This window comes from Meriones unguiculatus (assembly GCF_030254825.1).
Source record: "Meriones unguiculatus strain TT.TT164.6M chromosome Y unlocalized genomic scaffold, Bangor_MerUng_6.1 ChrY_unordered_Scaffold_23, whole genome shotgun sequence".
Taxonomy (NCBI): Eukaryota; Metazoa; Chordata; class Mammalia; order Rodentia; family Muridae; genus Meriones; species Meriones unguiculatus.
Window position 1 is genome coordinate 1,867,268 of NW_026843709.1, and position 19,767 is coordinate 1,887,034.

Genomic DNA, 19,767 nt, shown 5'->3' on the forward strand with positions numbered 1-19,767 from the left:
GATATCATTTGCATTTAGAAATAAGAGTTTATGTAATCCTTTAAGTACTATTTACTATATACCCTTAGTACTGGTTAGATAAATGAGTAGTAATTTCACCTGATTTCTTTTTTGTTCCTGACGACGAACATGATAGAAAGAGAGGTGTCACAACATGTAATTCTTACTCCTATATGCATATTATATGCTCAACACAACACTTCAGATGGCTAGAGAGGTTAATTGATAGGTACTTGATGTTGAGAAATAATAGATAGTTGAATGTCTACCTATCTACAAGCATCCATATATTCATAGATTAAACATGGATCGATGAGAGAAAGAGGGATGCACATACAGACTGGTGATAGATAGAAGTCAGATGTAATGATGAACTAGATATTAACAACACGGTACTGTTACCTTTATAAACATACACAGCATTAATTACTACACCTAATTAAGATCAAATGATTGGACATTTAAACTTCAGAGTTGTCCACCAACACAAACACAAAGAAAAAGAAATTAAAAAAATAAATCAACAACCACAATGTTCAGTTGATAAACAAAGGTTTGTTTAGTAATAAGTCTGTCCATTGTTGCTGGCTATATTCAGGAAAAGCACGCTGAAACCCTTCTTCATTCTATGTAACTGCTTCAGTTATTACCGTGTACCAACTGATACTTAAATTTTACTAGATAGGACTGCTACTGGTGGCATTTATGATGCTGAAAATATTTAGCCACACAACCTCAGGTTTAGAATACAGCCTTTAAAGACACAACTACAGTAAAAAAAAAATCTTCCAAATAAGATCAATGAAACTGACAGCAAGTGAAAAAACTGAACACAGAACAGGAAAATGTATCAACATAAAGTATGTATTCATGTGAATACAGCTTATTGTGTGAATACTGTTTAAAATATTTTCATTTGTAAACTAGAATTACAAAGTATGTCTTTCAAACAAAAGGGAAGAAGAGAGGCATTCTTTGTGTTTTCCAAATAAGCCCAAAATGTGAAAAACTTAAGCATTTGGTTGCTGGTTTGAATGCCTGTAGATGAAACTTGGAACAATATTCTAAGATTGTGCTGGGATGTGCTAGAATTCACAGGCCAGAATATTTGCATTCAAACATGAAGATATGTACACTTAAGTTGGGCCACTCCAGTAATGATGAATGCCATGAACATGATGACTGTTCTTCCAGGCTCTTCTTGCTGTTTTTTACCTAAACCTGAGGAAATGAATATAATATTCTCACTATTTCCCGCTATCCATATATTGCCTAGACTTTGGAGACAAGTCTATGAAGAAATCAGAACACATCTTCACAGAAAATAAGTGCTTGTCTGAATTGTTATGCTCCTTCAAGTGTATATTCATCTGTGCAAATCAATAAAATACTAATGAGAACTTTGTTTTTCTGACAACCATATACTAGTCATTGGCATGCTAACACGCCAATTAGATTTAGATTTCAATATTCTGTCTTCTGACCTACACCCAAAATTCTGTGAGGTCAATTGGTTGCAATGATGTTTCGTGGCAATGGTGGTCAGAGAGATTCGTACTACCCTGATTTGCATTTAAATTTCAAGTGTAACTTGGCCTTGTAAAGAAGAGGATACACTTGTTGCTTCAATTCCAGGAGGCTACATTTCTAACAACCTATGAGAATAGATTGCAATAATGAGAACCTCTTGGACAAAGAGGTTCTTTGTTCATCACTGTGGCATGAGGCTAAAACTTTTAGGCAGGAGGAGGAACTCTGTAGCTGCTGTGTTGAAGGAGGTCATCATAGTTTTATTTTGCACTACACTAGACTACACGTGAATGCAACTGATTCTTATTTCTACAGAAAGTATGGTAAATGTCTTAATTGTTCTGAGGCCATATTCGTCAGAAGGGAAATGAGGTAATCCTCTTTTCACAGGATCACAAATATTGAGGGTCTTTCTGTAAATTGCATACTTGATACATAGTTGTAGGCCTTTTCCAAGGACTGAAGTCTGCAATTCAATTCAGTAAAGTAAAACATATATATATATATATATATATATATATATATATGGTATATATATGGTATATGGTTATATGGTAACTTAGGAATAGAGGAAGCCTTGAGTCTCATATGAGAAAGAGAAAATTTTGAAACCTGATTGGGAAAAGGTGTGGGTTTTCCAAATGTATGGGTCAGATGTGGTAAATGCCATTCAACATTTGTTTGAACATGAGTCTCCCTGCTACCTTATTCAGTCAGGGATGGTCCCATCAGTGTTCTTTAGCTTCCACTCTTCTATAGATGGGAGAAGTTTTATATAGTGTGCTGAGTTTTGAAGGGTTCAGGAAACAACCTGAATCATATTCAAACAGCCTGGTTGGCTATCCATGTCTACTTCTGCTTCCTTGGTTTGTCTTTATGTGTCCATATATGGGCAGCAGCTTGAGAGCCACATGATTTCTAGTCATAAGATGGATGAGCATTACACAGGATCCTGCCTGTAAATCTACCTCATACTTCCTGGAGACTGAAACCAGTGCAGAAAAATGGGAAGACACCAAAGCTTGAATCTTGGTTCTTTAGAGGATATATGGTGGTTGTAGGTAAAGACACAACAGGATGCTTGAGAGTTCTGCAAGGAATGGCACAGTATTTTTCAAAAGAGCAAGTCCAATATTACATTGGAATAAGAATAGTGCGTTTCCTGTGGGCAAGTTTCAATTGGTGCTTCATCTTCCCTCTTGTACTGTTGGGTATTGTTAATGGAGGAAAGAACTATGGGCTCCTTTGCACCAGGCTAGTTGTCAATACCACCGCACTAAACAAGGGAAGTCTTGAGGTAGCTTGGAGACAGGGGAGTTCTGAGAAACTCTTCTCTGAATGGAAAGTTTTGAGACCACATTTACAATGCAGTACTCACACATATCTTGGTTTAGGGTAAGTACACCATCCATATTTGGCAAAATAGGAATATCCATTCACCTCTGCTCAGATGGGAAGCTCATGGGATATCTTAGGATTTGGAGGAATTGTCTGGTTCTGCTAACTAGCTTCCAAGTATATTTTCCAATACAAGCATGCATACATTGAGTGTATTCTTTACGTCTCTAGGCTATTATCATATCTATCTTCCAACATGTTAAGTGCTTCTACAAGTACTGATGATGCCCCAACTTTGATGCAGATGGCATGAGATCTGATTTCTGCTTTAAAACTTGTGTTCTATTATCTAAAAATGTATGGTCTTAAGATCCAACTGGTTGCCTAGAATCTTAGATGGGGGTGGGATGTTAAATCTGAAGTATTCCTATAAAAACTGCCATGTGAGATGCATAAACAGATAGGAATCTCCAGTGATTCTTTAGTCATATAATGGGATCTGAATTCTCCTATTGAAAATGATGGATGCCTGAGATATCCATTGTACACAGAGTCTAATTTGAGAGACTACTCAATATAATAGCTTTCACAGAACCCATTCTACAGAAACTGAATGTGTGAAATATGCTGTTGGATTTAGACAGCCAGTTGGTCCAGAAACGTATTTAGAAGTTTGGGATATGTAATACTGTTTTGTGCAGAGTGCGAAGAATAAGGGCCGCTTGTTCTGAGAAGGAAAAAAAAAAAAACATTCAGAGGATAGCAATAGGAAAATATAAGGGCCCCATTACAAAAAATAACTATTTTAGGGCCTAATAGGCCATTGGCATGTAGGACAATCCTAGTCCTAGGAAAGATCTGACATTCTGGTCAATATAATGAGAAGAAATTTGGTAAATTTGGGAAGGAGAAAAAAAATCTGCGCCAGTGCAAGGAATAAAAACTCTTGAAAAATGGAAATGGACACTATCTCCTAAGCAGAGGGTGAAGGTTCCACACATGCTCTGGTGAAGAGAATGTCCCTCTCACCTTACACAGGGGTCAAACTTTCCCACCAAAGACCTTTCTGAGTTTTATATTTTCAGAGTTTGTGTTCATTTTGGGAGAGATGAGGCAGCAACATATGCCTTCTTCCAAAGGAGTGGATGACTGTCCCTGGCTAGCTGGCTTTCTCTAGTTTGCATTTCATCAGTCAAGATCTAAGTAGAAATGTTGCAGTTATCCATTTCTATTGAATGACCTATAGGGAGATTGGACATCTCCTCTCCTCTGATTGCTAAACTTGTGTCATGAGAACTTAAGCCAGAGTGGAATGGAATTCTGATATTTATGTAGCAAGTCTCTCATGAAAATGAAAATGACCTGTTTGGTATAAAACTACTATATGAGTGAATGTCATGGGCATGATTCTTGAGAAGGAGATTTGTTGAGAGGGTATAGCAGCACAGGAATTTACCAGAACCCCTTAGGCAGAAGATGAATCTCTTAGGTTACCTTGGAAATTTGAAGAATTTGCATCAATATCTTGTAGGTTCCAAACATGGTCATGAGTAAACCTGCATTCTGGGACCCTGGGGCATACTTGCCAACAATCAGCACACTTTACTCATACATTTAGTTGGTAAACCCTGACTCTGTTTCCTACTCAAGCCTGTCATCAATAGCAGAGTGGTGAACAACAAAGATGGGATTTCTCATTTAAGGTTTTAATTTAAAAGGTAGAAAGTTTTCATTGAAGACTTAGATATTTGCAGTTATGACCTGGACTTCAGTTCAGTGTGGTCTTCCTTTACTTTGGTCATCTGGACATAGCCCAACACCAAAGTCAGAGGGAAGATATTAAGAAAACCTAGAGGATTCTCTGTGCAGAGGTGGATTCTCTGAGGAAAACATTGTTATGGGGTGTTGATTTAAAGTTTTGTTGAGAAAAAGATGAACATCTGAGTGAGTTTTCATGTCAGTGCCCTGATCTGTGACTTTCCACAACAGAAGGTTTTGCATAGATCCCTGAAGTGAAAGGGTTTATAAAGAGTTTACATTAAAAAAAAATGTAGTTTAGCCAAGTTCCTTGGAAACATTTATTTAGAAAGAGTTCTTAGGCTTAATCCATATTTCTGGTAACTAGAATGGACCTAATCTAACATAATGAATGCTGAAGCCTACTTTGGACAAACAGATATTTTCTTTGATTCTGTAGGAAGAAGGACTGTGTGCCATGGCAAGCAGGAAAGTGTGGAAGCCCATTTGACAGAGAGATGAATGCTTAGAGCATGCAAAATCCAAAGAAAATTGACTACCATAACTCATGAGGTCGTAGCATTGCCTCTGATTCTACATCTTCTTCCCAGTCCATGAATGCCATGTCTTCAGGTGAATGTGCAAAATACCAAGCATCAATATCAGAATTGATAAACAGCTTGATTGTGTGTTTTGGAATGTTTGCCTCATCAGAATTGTGTTGATCCTACCAAAATTAAGTGGGACTGATAATTTCAAACCATATCTGGTGATTTTATTCAATAGGCATGGGTTTCTAGAATTTGCCCCCCCTTTTTTTTGAAATCTATGAAATCTATACCAAGGGCCATTGCAGTTTGGTCAGGGGTAAAGCAGACCCTGTTACTTTGCTCTGAGGGTATATTCTGAGAGCCCATAGTGTCAAAGGCAAAATTTTAAGGACTCAGTCATCAGGGGATCAAAAAGACTAAGATTTGCAAAGGAGAAGGATCACTGGAAAAATTGGGCAAAAGGGGAATATTCCAGTTTACCTTTACAGAGAGGGGAGATCCAGGTACTCCATGTCTCCATGTCTGTAGATAATTTGAGAAAATCCCTACCCATTAGTAGTTAACTACAGGCTTGGTAGCAATCTTTTGATTCTTCTGAATACTTGGATAATAGTCCCAGGATCTGTTCCCTTCGTTACCTTAGGATAAGCAAGACATGACTGGGCATGGAGAATAGATATATTTCTGGTGATCACTATAAAGAGAAATGGCTTTGGACCCAAGCTGATGTTTGTCTTTATTGACAAACAGGACACAAATCTGGAGTACTCTGAGGATTCTTTGTTTTCCAAATGTGCCTTTTTTGCCAATAATGGGAGAGGGAGAAGCTTTGGTCACTTTTACTTGACAAGAATACCTGAGTTGGCCATGAAAAGAAAGAGAAGCTCCTATGTTTCCTTTGCCATAGGGAGGCAGTCTCAAAGGACACTTCACATTCAATGTCTGAGAAACAACCCCTCAGTCATATGATCATTTCTGTAGGTAGATATATCATTGGACCATGGATCAGATAATTTCAGTCAAGTGAGAGGAGAACAAAAAACTTTTGTTCAAAGACAGTACAATACAGCAGCAACAACACCATGGATGTCCTCCTGGACAGTATTCAAGGGCTACTGTAGTTAGAGAAATTAAATCTAAGTATATTTTCTGAAATTGTTCCAGGACAGTGTCAATCCTTGGTTAGTCATGGGTTATGTTAGTTCTAAGGGTGCATATCCAAATATTAATGGAGTTATAAGCTTATGGTTGTTAACTGTCCTTGTTCTAGAAGATAAGTCTCAAGCCTTGTTATGACTTTGTAGAAATTCTACTGCTCATTGATTCTAAAAGGCTTATATTTGACAGGTTCTTGAGACTTTGGTGAAGTCTGAGACCCTTTGATCTTCGAATGATATGTCTCAGGGCCACTTCATTTAGGATGGCAGTCATAACCTTGCATAACCTTGTTGTGCAGTATATGTTTGAGTCCCATTTTGGCAGTGAGTGACTGCATGAGGTTCCCTGGTTTTCAAAGGAAAGATTTGTGTATGACTTGTGAAAGTGTGAAGCCTATGATATTAAGCAGTCAGATTTAAAACACCCTCCACTTATTGGTTAAAATATATGAGGCATACTTTTTTTTTCTATACAGATAAGACTGAGGGTACTTGAGTTATCGGGGGAAACTCTGAAGGTTCATGATTCTAAAGGGACAGATCAGAAGATCCTTTTATTCCATAGTAGTTTGGATGATCTCTGGTTCTGAAGTGCTGAGTCAAATTCTGCTTGAGAATTAGTAGCTGACATTTTGATTCCTGGATTACAAGGCATATACCTGAAGTCCCTTGAGTCCTTCAGGGGTATGAAAAAGTAAAATCTCTCCTAGTCTGAAGGAATAAGTATAAAACCCTTTATCCTATACACAATTTGAAGTATCCATGGATAGAATGAGAAAGTTTTGGCACCCACAAATAAACAGTATTTTGAGAACAGTGTTCCTAGAGGAACAAAATGTCATACTGAGTTAGGGAAAGCAAGGGAAGAACAAGAATCAGTTTGGGGATTAGAAAACATATTTGGAAGACTTACTGAGAGGAACCAATTTTCTGACAACCCTTGAGAACTGTCAAGAATGTTAAACTCTCTTGAAAAGATGTGGAAAATTGGGAAAATGATAAATCAATAAGATACCCTTTTAGAGAAGGTTTGGGGCCTTATTTCTGTAATAGGGCCTATTGGAGGTCTGTTTGATGAGAGTAGTCTTCTCTAAAAACCTTTTGAGGAGATTTTGAAAGATTGGAGACTGCTTGGGTAGGGGATGCTCATTTGAATCGCATTTTGGTAGAGGAGGCATATATGAATTTCCCTCCAGCACAATGGGGAGGTTTTTGGAATTTCTGGGCAGATTTGAAATGCCCCTGAGCCCCATGATCAGATTTGGTGCCAGAACCTCTTGAGTGGTTTTGGACAATCCCTGGGCCCCTTGGTTAGATAGGGAATGCTTTAGGGACCCTTGAATACGCGGGGAGATTACCAGTCCACTCTGATCAGTGGAAGGATATGCAGAAGATTGCACAGCCACTGAGTCCACAGGTTCTTCTACCTCAGAAGACAAAGTCAGTCTTCTTTTCACCTTCTCAGGCTTGTGCAAAATAGATGAGACCAGTCTAATTTTGGTGGCAGGCTCTAAGTCAGATGGACTCATTTCCCTGATCAGTGGCTTACTACTGCATTCTGGAAACTTGAAAGAATTTGGAACTTCCTTTTGCTTGATCTCTTTCAGTTCCTTCACATAATTTTGGGACACTTTACTGTCTAAAGTCTTTAGAAGATCTTTGAGGCACTGCAGGATCTCTGCCCTAAGATTTTCCATTCTATTGAATTTCTTGTCTATATATGGCTTTGAGCAGCTAGACTTGTTCCTAGTTTGGTGAATAATGCCCTTTAGTGCAAAGCCCAGATGTTTGTTGCTGCTTAAGTACTTTCCCCCTTGGAGTGAGGGGTCATACTCAAGTTGGGGAGACCTTAAGTGAGTACCAGGACACTGAGGTTGGGGGACACTAAAGGGTGTCCCAGGCTGTGGAGGCTGGGTCTACTGGGATTTAAACTCAGAATTTATCTTCAGGGCTGAGGCTTTCTGGCCTTCCTTCACACTTCTGAAAACTTAGACTATAAGGAAAATGAGTGATCAGTCCTCAGGCTACTTCTTACACTTCAGTGAAAGAACATGAGGGGCGAGTGTGTCAGAGTAGAGAACAGTTAGGGGAAGCAGGGACAAGGGTGCAGGAGAGGGAGAAATGAAGAGAGGAGGGAGGTAACTATGACCAGGATGCAAATTGAGTAAAATAAATTTAAAAAATAAACAATTTCAGAGAAGTTACTTGAGATAGAAATAGGAAAATTGGCTACTACCCTTTGCAAGGAGCAGTGAATGTACTTGCCAAAGATGAGTGGAGGCAAGCATTGGTAAGCATTAATCAGTCATAAGAGCAGCTGTATTCTCTGAGATCTGTGAAGCCATCCAAGGAAACACCTCACAGAATTCAAGTGACCATTGGACTCACGCGTCAACTAAAACATAAGGGAGGCACGTAGAATGTGTGTCCTCCAGCCTGCATGTGCCAGTCCTCATCTGCTTTACCTGGAAGTTTTGTATGCAGCAGCAGGCAAACATGCAATCTTTCTGAATGAAGGGATGCTCAGGACCTACTTCCTTATGATCAAGAGAGCTAGCTAATCTGGTGCCGACTGTCACAGAACAGTAGTAGGGATTGCAGAAAAAGCAAAGGGATTTGTAATGGCATAGGGTGCTTACAAGACTATGCTCTCAAGTCATATTTTCACCAACACATGATCTGGTGCAGTGTTGAAATGGTACCTGTTAGAGTCTCCTAACTGAATGACAAAGGCTGAACATGATCTGAACTTCTTATAGACTTTTGGTTAGCCAAGAACTTCCTTCTTCTGCTGGGGAAAGAACAAGGAATAGAGTTTCAGTGAAGCATAGGACTTGTGGAATTGATGTAAAAAAAAATGCCATTTTTTTTTCATGCTTGACCTTAAATTTCCTGGGTAAATTTGTGAAAATTTCTGTGAACAGTTTATGCCTTCCTGTATGCTGCATGACATCTGGAGATTTGTTAATAAGACTTACAGCAGTGTATCATTATGTAAATATTTATTATATGTATGTTAATGAGAATAAAGACAAAATTATAATCTATACCCTTGTTGTATAGATACTACTTGATTTAAGTTCACAGATTCAGAACAGAAAAAGTTGACTCCTGAATGTAACCCCTATGGACTTAAACAATTGTTTTTTTCTATAATGTTGTATATTAGGTCCCTATATCATTGACACATTTGGATTGCTTTTTAAAAGTTGATTTGAAAACCCTGTATGGCTTAATGGCTCATACAAGTGACTCTGCATCAGTCACTTTCATGCCAATGCTGCAGCTGCACCATTATTTTACATAATGATTGTTGAAAACCTTAGTTTAGTTGATGAGTCTTCAAAATGTCAAAGAATATTAGTCGACATACTTACAGTGTAAAAACCTTTTTTTCAGTGTTTTTTATAATTTTTATTTTTTAATATTATTCACTGGTTACTTATTTATCATGCCGGCCTTATCCCCCTTGCTTATTCCCTTCCAATTTCAACATCTCTCCCTCATCTCTTCCTGTCCTATTCCAAGTCCTCTAATAGAAGAGGTCCTTCTACAATTTCATCTGAACCTAGCTCATCAGGTTTCCTCAGAACTGAGTACATTTTTCTCCTCTGTAACCTAGCAAGGCTGCTCCTCCTATTTTTTGGATGGGGGTGGAATTCAAAGAGCCAGCCAAGGGTTTATGTTAGAAATAGTCCCTCTTCCCCTAACTAGGGAACCCACTTGGATGCTGAGCTACCATAGGCCACCTCTGAGTATGGATTCTAGATTATATCCATACAAGGTCCTTGGTTAAAGAATCAGGCTCACCAAATATGCCTGTGACCTGATATATCTTTTCCTTGTGTAGTTCCTGCCCTTCCAGCTCATACTAACTTCCTTTTCTTTCATATGGTTCCCTGCACTCTGCTGAAGATTGGTCTGAGCATCTGCTTTCATATACTGCTAGGTAGAGACTTTCAGAGGCGGTTTGTGGTTGGTTCCTGTCCTGTTACTTGTTTTCTCCTATTTCCAATGTCCATCCCATTAATTTTTCAAAGTGAGAAGAGATCATAATACCCCGGGTCCTCCTTCTTGTTTATCTTATGTAGGTGTACATATTTGAGTCTGTTTATCCTATCTTATAGGTCTAGTTCCCACTTATAAGTGAGTATATACTGTGGGTGTTTTTACTCTTGGGATACTTCACTCAGGATGATCTTTTCTAGATCCTACCATTTGTCTGCAAATTTCATATTGGGTTTAATTGTTGAGTACAATTCATTGTGTAAAAGTACCATGATTTCTGTATTCATTCCTCCTTTGACAGATATTCTGGGTTACTTCCAGGCCTTCGCTATTACACATAAAGCTGACACAAACATGGTTGAGCAAATGTCCTGGTGTACTTGAACATCTTTTGGATATATGCCTAGGAATGGGATAGCTGGATCTTGAGGAAGCAGTACTCATATTGGTTTGAAAAACTGCCAGATTGATTGGCAAAGTGGCTGTAAATTTTACATTCCAACCAGCAATGGAGCACGGTTCCCCCATTTCCATAACCTCCTGTATGTTTTGTCACTTGAGTTCTTGCTTTTAGACATTCCGAAGAAGATAAGGCGAAAACTCAGGGTCATTTTGATTTGCATCTCTCTATAAGTGTTTCTCAAACATTCTATATTCCTCTTCAGAAACTGTTCTGTTTTGCTGAATACTCGCTTTTTATTAGATTATTTGATTTATTGCTTTTTGAATTCTTTAGTTCTTTATACATTCTGAATAGCAGCCTTCTGTCAGATATAGATTTGATGAAGATCCTTTCCCAATATGTAGGCTCTTGTTTTGTTTGGAATACAGTGTGCTTTGCTTTACAAAAGCTTTTCAGTTCTATGAAAATTGTTTTCATAATTGTTGCTCTTAGTGTTTGTGCCTTTGGGGTTCTGTTCAGGAAGTTGTCTTCTGTGCCAATAAGCTCTAGGCTCTTCCTATCATTTTCTTCTAACTGCTTTATAGTATCTGGGCTGTTGTTGGGGTCTTTGTTCCACTTGGATTTAGTTTGTGACAGTGTGATAAATATAGATATATTTTTATTTTTCTGCATGTAGACATACAGTTGAGAAGCACAATTTAGTGAAGATGCTGTCTTTTTTTATCTAATAGTTTTGGTGCCTTTCTCAAAATTCAAGTACTCTTAGGCATGTGGGTTTATTTCTGGGTCTTCTATTCAGTTCCAATGATCCACCCCTCTGCTTCTATGCCAATACCAAGCAGATTTTATTTCTATTGCTCTGTAATACAGTTTGAGATCAGACATGGAGATACCTCCAGATGACTGTTCTTACACAGAATCATTTTTGAAACTTTGTGTTTTCTTTTTTGTTTCTCCATAGGAATTTGATAATTTTTATTTCAATATCTGTAAAGAATTGTGTTGATAATGTGATGAGAATTCCATTGAATCTCTAGTTGGCAGGATGGCCATTTTCTCTATGTTAATCCTATAGTTTAGATTTTCAATTTGGGTGGCATATAGGCTTTAGTAGTATGACCTAATTATTGTTGAGATTTCCTCCATGTCTGTAGTTATTTCTCCTTCTCATTTCTGATTTTGCTCACTTCAATAGTTTCTCTCTGCAGCTTAGTTTGTCTAAGGATTTGTCTATCTTGTTGATAGACAAGGACCAGCCCTAAATTTCACTGATTATTTGAATAGTTTTATTTGTTTCTATTGATTGAGTTCAGCCCTGAATTTGATTATTTCCAGCCATCTGCTCCACTTGTATGGACCTTCTTCTTCTTCTTCTTCTTCTTCTTCTTCTTCTTCTTCTTCTTCTTCTTCTTCTTCTTCTTCTTCTTCTTCTTCTTCTTAATTTTTTCTTCTTGGCGTTCAGTTGGGCCATTAAGTTGCTTGTATGAGATGATATAAATTTCTCCTCGAAAGTAATTTGTGCTGTGAAATTGTCTCTGAACTCTGCTTTCATTGTGTTCCATACATTTGGGTATATGTTTCCTTCATTTCCTTTGAATTCTAGGAAGTCTTTTATTTAATTCTTTTTTTCTTAACCCAGCAGTCATTGAGTAGTAAGTAGATAAGTTTCCATGAGCATGTAGTCCTTTTGCTATTTCCATTGTTGTTGAGGTCCAGCTTTAGTCCATGTTGGTCAAGTACAGGGGATTATTTCAATCTTCTTTTATTTGTTGAGGCTTGGTTTGTGACCAACTATATGTTCTCTTTTGGAAAAGGTTCTATGAAGTGTGGAAAGATGTTCTCTTTTGTGTTTGGGTGAAAAGTTCTGCAGATATATGTTAGTTCCATTTAAATTAGGGCCTCTTTAAGCACCTTTATTACCATATTTACCTACTGTCTAGATGATCTGTTCCTTGGTGAGAATGAGGTCTTCAAGTATCCCATTATTAAGATGGTGGGGTGGATGTGTGATTTAAGCTTTAATACTGTTTCATTTACCAATGTAGGCACTTTAGTGTTTGGAGCATAGATGTTCATATAATTGTGATGTCCTCATGATAGATTTTTTCCTTTGATGAGAATGCAGTGTGCCTGTTTGTTGTTTTTGTTTACTTTTGGTTGCAAGTCTATTTTATCAGCTATTAGCAGGGCAACACTCATTTTTTTTTGAGGGGTATCATTGCTTGAAAAAAAATTTCCAGCCCTTTACTCTGACATAGTATTTATCTTATTTGCAGAGGTGTGTTTCTTGGTTGCCTAAGAATGTTGGATGCAGTTTGCACACCCATTCTGTTAGCCTGTATCTTTTTATTGGAGAGTTGATGCCAATGATGTTGATAGATAATAGTGATCAATGAATGTTAGTTCTTTTTATTGTGGAGTTGGTGATCTTACTGTGATTCATTGCTTGTTTTTTTATTATTATTATCATTTTTTTGTAGAAAATTATCAGTGCACTATGTTCTTCTTGGAATAGCTGTTTTCTTTGGATTGGAGTTTTACTTCTGGGCTCTCATGTAGAACTAATTATCTATGTAAAAATTACTTAAGTTTAGTTTTGTCATGTCATAATTTATTATCCACGTCTATGTTGATTAAAGGCTTCTCTTGAGATTTATTGTTTTGAGTAGAATGTGAGGTGTGGAAATTTGTATTCTGACCTAATCTATTTGGTGTTCTATAGGCCTCATCTATGTTTATGGACATCTCTTTCTTTAGGTTGGGAAAATTATCTTCTGTGATTTACTTGAAGATATTTTCTAAAACTTGGAGCCTGGACTCTTCCTTTACATCAATTCCTATTTTTCTTAGATTTTGTCTGTTCATTGTGTCTTTTGAGTTCTTGGATATTTTCTGTTTGGGACTTTTCCATTCTTCCTTTTTCCTTTGAGGAAAGTATCAACTTTTGCAAGTGTATCTTCAGTACCAGATATTCTCTCTTCAATCTCTTGTATTCTGTTAGTGATGCTTACCTTGTGTTTCCTGATCTTTTCTGTAAGTTCTACAGATCCACGGTTTCACTGTTTTTGTTTTCTATATTGACTCTAAATCATTTTTATACCTGGCACCATTCCCGTCTTCTGCTTGAATGAGGCTTCCAGTCTCTGAATAATAGGCTGTATTAGTTTTGTCCATATATTCTTTATATACCACTAATTGTGTGTCTTCTCTATATACCACTTGTGTCTCTACTTGCTGTTCTTTATTTGACTTTGTTTATTTGAGAGCTTTGCTCATTTCCACATTATTTGCTTCCATCTCTGTGGCAATTTTTTTTTTTCAATGCAGTTTACTCAGGAACCTTGGACAATCCTCAGACCCTGGGGAAAGCCAGCCCACAGCTTAAATAGCCTCTGGGTAGCCAAACCAGGCGTGCCACGTGGGCAATGCAGATAGGTCCATATACATGGCAGCAAGCCAGATCCTCAGCCTTAGCCAAATGTGGAATTGTTCGTGACAGAGAGCACTCACCATCGGGAAGGTGGAAGGCAGAAACCAGCTCCATCTTTAAGGCATAGCATTCCGTAGCTCTCTACAGTTCCCCCTTTTTGTTTTAGATGCATCAGGCAAGAGTAGAGGTCTGATCTGTGATATTAGAAATAAATTGGGACTTTGTACCAATGTTCGTTTAGGTGTCATCCACCCAAAGAGCATCAGACCCGTCCGATACCTTTTTCTCAGAGGCGGGACCTGGGGCATCAACCCGCATGCAACCAGACATGCTCTTCTCTGGGTCCAAAGCGGCTGACCCTGAGTGCAGTGCTTAGCCTCGCATCCTGAGCGTAACATTTTAGCTTTTTATGGTATCCAACCATGCTTGGAGAGAATGTCCTGCTTCAATGGCTGTAAAGGCCTGAATGATCATGGCTGCATCACACTGTTGTGAGACTCTAATCTTGCATATATACCACAGGCAAACCAAGGAGACCAACACCAGAAGGCCTGCTAACGCTCCCATGCCCGCCCATTCCTTCAGATGATTCATGGCTGCAGCAATCCATGATGATAATCCTGTGGCTAGTCCTGCGTCCACTCTGGTAGAATTTACTGTGACAATGGCCACTCTCAGCTGCTCCATCATAGTATCGAATTCTCCAGTCCAATTACCTAAAATATAGCTCGACAATTGTTTAGACAGATTTGCAGCACAGGAAAAATTCTCATGTTATATGCTAGTGACTCAAAGTCCAGCATATTTTCATTGACAGCCAAGTTGAGCGATTTGCCATAGGGTATCAATTTGCTCCTGCACGAGGTCAATCCTCTGATTGAACACCATCAAACCTCCTTTTCATTGAGCATTAATTCCTTTTTGTACATCTAAGGCATGAGCTACAATGGCTAAAAGGTTATTCAGGGTCTGAGCAGTCTGCATAGTATGACTTTGGTGAGAATACACAACTGTAAGTGCACATTGGTCAGACTGAAAATATCTGATACATTATTTAAGTGTATGTTTAGAACTCCAGCTCATTTTTTGCAGTGGGATCACTTGGAGTGAGTATGTTGTTAAATGTGAGTATCTGTGGACTCCAAGGCCAGAAAGGTTATATTCAAGACCCTATATTTATTTGGGCATTCTCTCTATTTCTTGCTTTTAATAAATACATCTTATTTATTTACTCCCTTATTTAATTAATTTTTGTTTGTCTGTTTGTTTGAGAGAAACAAACATTGGTTTTCTCTAAGTAGCCTTGGCTGTTCTGGACAAAGTATGAAGACCAGGCTCCCCTCAAGCTCAGCAGACAAATTCAGTCTTTTTTTCATGTTCTCAGGCATGGATAAAAAAGATGAGACTAGTCTCTTTTTGGTGGTTGGCTCTAAGGCATATGGACTGGTTTCACTAATCATGTATTTGCTTACTCCTGCACTCTGGAACCATGAAAGGAATTGGAGCTCCTTTTTCCTTGGTCTCTTTAAGATCCTTCATGGGATCCATTCTCTTGTTGCTGACTTAGATCTTTATGGAAACAATGAAATGCCTCATGCTCTCTAGTAAGAGAGCTGGTTCTTTTGAATCTCTGGGCTTCATAAGGCTTTGAGTACCTGAATTTGTGCTTAGTGGGGTGGAGAATACCAGGTAGTGATCCATAATGCACCCCCATTGCTTGGCATGGTCCTGTGATTGTAGCCCTGTTCAACAATGCAGGATTCCCTCTCTATCTTTTAGTGGTTTTGTCTTCTTGTTTCTCTATATTGTTGTTTCGCTATTTCATTGACTCTTGATATTGTTCCTTGGTTCTTTTTTCTTGATTTCAGTCTTCACTTTGATTTTTTTTCTGCCATATATTCCTCTTGAATTTTCCTCCTTCTTTTTGTTTTAGAGCTCTAAGGTGTGCTGATAAATTGCTGATATGAGAACTTCACATTTATTTAGTGTAAGAACTTAGCATTACACACTTTCCTTTTAGTATCACCTTCACTGGGTCTAACAGTTTTGGTAATGTTGTGGGTTTGTTTTCATGTATTATGGAAAATCCTGTATTTATTTCTGCTATCCTTCAATAGAGAGCATTTCCAAGACTTGATAGGCTTTCTGCTCTTTCGCTTGATGAAATCCAGTTTTAATCCATGGTGGTATGATAGGATGTACGGTGTTATTTCAATTTTCTTTTGTCTATTAAGACTTGTTTTTTGACTAAATATGTGGTCACAAAATTTTACAAATATTTTACAAAATATTCCATAGTGTTTTGAGGAGATATATTCTCATATGTTTGTGTGAAACCATCTATACATATCTGTTTTGTCTCTTTGTTTTATAAGCCTGTTAGCTCTAGTAGTTGTCTTTAATTTCTGCCCAGAAGAGCTGTTCATTTGTGAGGGTGGATTATTAAAATCTTGCAAACACCATGTCTAAGCGAAATTGCGTTTTCAAGCTTTAAAAATATATCTTTTACAAAAGTTTGTTCCCTTGCATTTGGCCTACAGTTTTTATTCACTGAAACTTCTTTTATTTTATTTTTCCCCTTTTTTGTGTATTAACTACTCTTATCTTTTTCTTGTAAATAATTATGATTGAAGGATATTTTGTTTGGTATCAGAATAGCTATAGTAGCTTCCTTCTCAGGTGAAGTTGCTTGAAAAACCTTTTCCAATTCTTTATACTGAGGTTAGGATAAATTTGATTTTGACATTTGTTTCATATATTCCACAGAAGGAAGGACCCTGTTTTCATTTCTATATTTTGGTCATTATTATTATTATTATTATTATTATTATTATTATTATTATCATTTCATACATTCCATTGTGAGCTCAGTTTCCCCAACCTCCGCTGCTCTGGGACTTCCTTGCCTTCTCTCCTTTCCCTCAAATCAAATCCTTTAAAGTTTCACTTCACAGAGGGGCAGACTTCCGAGTGATTTCAACCAAGTATGGTATAACAAGTTACAATGAGACCAGTCCAAATAACCTCATACCAAGTATTAACAAGCAACCCAGTACTTAGGAAGGAGAAGAAGCAACCCCGTAGTTAGAAAGGAGTACCAAAAGCAGGTACAAGAGTCAGAGATTCCCCCACCCCTACTGTTTGGATTCCTAAAAGAGTACTAAGCTACACAATGTTATCATATATTTAATCAACCTACATCAAAACCATATTGGCTCCATTTTTTTTGCCCCAGTCTCTGTAAGCCTCATTGTTGTTTATTTCAATTACTGTTTCATGTTCCTTTGTTGTTTTTTATTAAATTTTTTATTGTTTCTTTTAAAATCTTTATTCATTTATTTACTATATGACCTGATTGAAAAATATGTAATAATACTTCAAGGGGACTTACTCCACACCAGATACTTAGATCCACCTCTATTTGAACCTGTGTGTTTGTATAAATTCTATAGACAATTCCTAGCTCTATTTATTCAAATTGGAAACATTGAGATATCATGGAATTTAACAACCTTTGCTGGTCCACAAACCTGTGCATTCCAAGACAGATATCCTTAGCTGTTACACCAAAATGCAAAATTAGGGTGTTTAAGGGCCTTGAAGTATCAAAATTTTGGTTATATTCTCTAGAGGAAGATGTCCTATAAAACTGAAGAGGTGTAAATATACTATTCTTGAAATGAAATTATGTCTGGGTTTGGGAAAGAAAACCTGTTGTTTCTATGTTAAGGACTAAGGAAAATATTAATAATAACAAAAATGATAATGATGATTAAAATGATAAATCCAGAGCTGGAGAGGACAGGGTCTCCACAAGGAGAGCAACAGAACAAGAAAATTTGAACATAGGGAACTTCCCAGAGACTCATACTCCAACCAAGGACTATTCATGGAGATAACCTAGAACCCCTGCACAGATGTAGCCCAGGGCAGTTCAGAGTCCAATTGGGTTACATAGTAATGTGAAGAGGGACTGCCTCTGACATAATCTGATTGGCCTGCTCTTTGATCACCTCCCTCTGGGGGGGAGCAGCCTTACCAGGCCATAGTAGAGGACAATGCAGCCACTTTTGATGTGAACTGACAGACTAAGATCAGAAAGGAGAGGAGAACCTCCCCTATTAGTGGACTTGGGGAGTGGCATGCAAGCAGAGGGAGGAGGGAGGGTGGGATTGGGATGGGAGGAGGGAGGGGCTTATGGGGGGATGCAGAATGAATAAAGTGTAATTGATGAAAAATTTAAGAAAAAAGGGAAAAAAGTAATTTAAGAACCTTAAATGACTTTCAAAATTGGAGGAAAACATGGAGTTAGTCAATTGGCATGGAGCACGTCTCGCCCCTGGGGGCAATGGTCTCCTGAACCTACTCAGACCTCGGACACCACCACTGCTAGTTCTAGAACTGACGCAGGATGTTCCAACGAGGGGTTAAGGCTTCTCATAATATTTCCTATAAGCCCACACCTGTTTGTCTATATCCCCCATTTTTATTCATTATTAGCCAGATAGAGCCAAGTAATTGTGGTAATGATACCTGCTTTTTTGCCCAATGCTGGAATGCTAGTAAAGTTAGGTATGCCCTGGTTACTCGCATGCCTCACTGGGTGCCTATGCCCATTGATGCCCCTCACGCTATGACTCTCTTCAGACAGAAAAGGGATCTTGGAACTACAGCCACCATTGTTACTACCATCTCATTGACGGCTGTTGGAGCTACCACCAGGGCATTAGCCATGAGTCATACTGGGCAGACTGCTCAAACCCTGAATAATCATTTAGCCAATGTAGCTCATGCCTTAGTTGTACATAAAGGAATTAATGCTCAACTAAAAGGAAGCTTGATGGTGTTCAATCAGAGGATTGACCTCTTGCAGGAGCAAATTGATACCCTATGGCAAATCGCTCAACCTGGCTGTCAATGAAAGTATGCTGGACTTTGTGTCACTAGCATACAACATGAGAATTTTTCCTGCGCTGCAAATCTGTCTAAACAATTGTCGAGCTATATTTTAGGTAATTGGACTGGAGAATTCGATACTACGATGGAGCAGCTGAGAGTGGCCATTGTCACAGTAAATTCTACCGGAGTGGACGCAGGACTAGCCACAGGATTATCAACATGGATTGCTGCAGCCATGAATCATCTGAAGGAATGGGCAGGCATGGGAGAGTTAGCAGGCCTTCTGGTGTTGGTCTCCTTGGTTTGCCTGTGGTATATATGCAAGATTAGAGTCTCACAACAGTGTGATGCAGCCATGATCATTCAGGCCTTTACAGCCATTGAAGCAGGACATTCTCCCCAAGCATGTTTGGATACCTTAAAAAGCTAAAATGTTACGCTCAGGATGCGAGGCTAAGCACTGCACTCAGGGTCAGCCGCTTTGGACCCAGAGAAGAGCATGTCTGATTGCATGCGGGTTGATGCCCCAGGTCCCGCCTCTGAGAAAAAGGTATCGGACGGGTCTGATGCTCTTTGGGTGGATGACACCTAAATGAACATCTGTACAAAGTCCCAATTTATTTCTAATATCAGAGATCAGACCTCTACTCTTGCCTGATGCGTCTAAAACAAAAAGGGGGAACTGTAGAGAGCTGCGGAATGCTATGCCTTAAA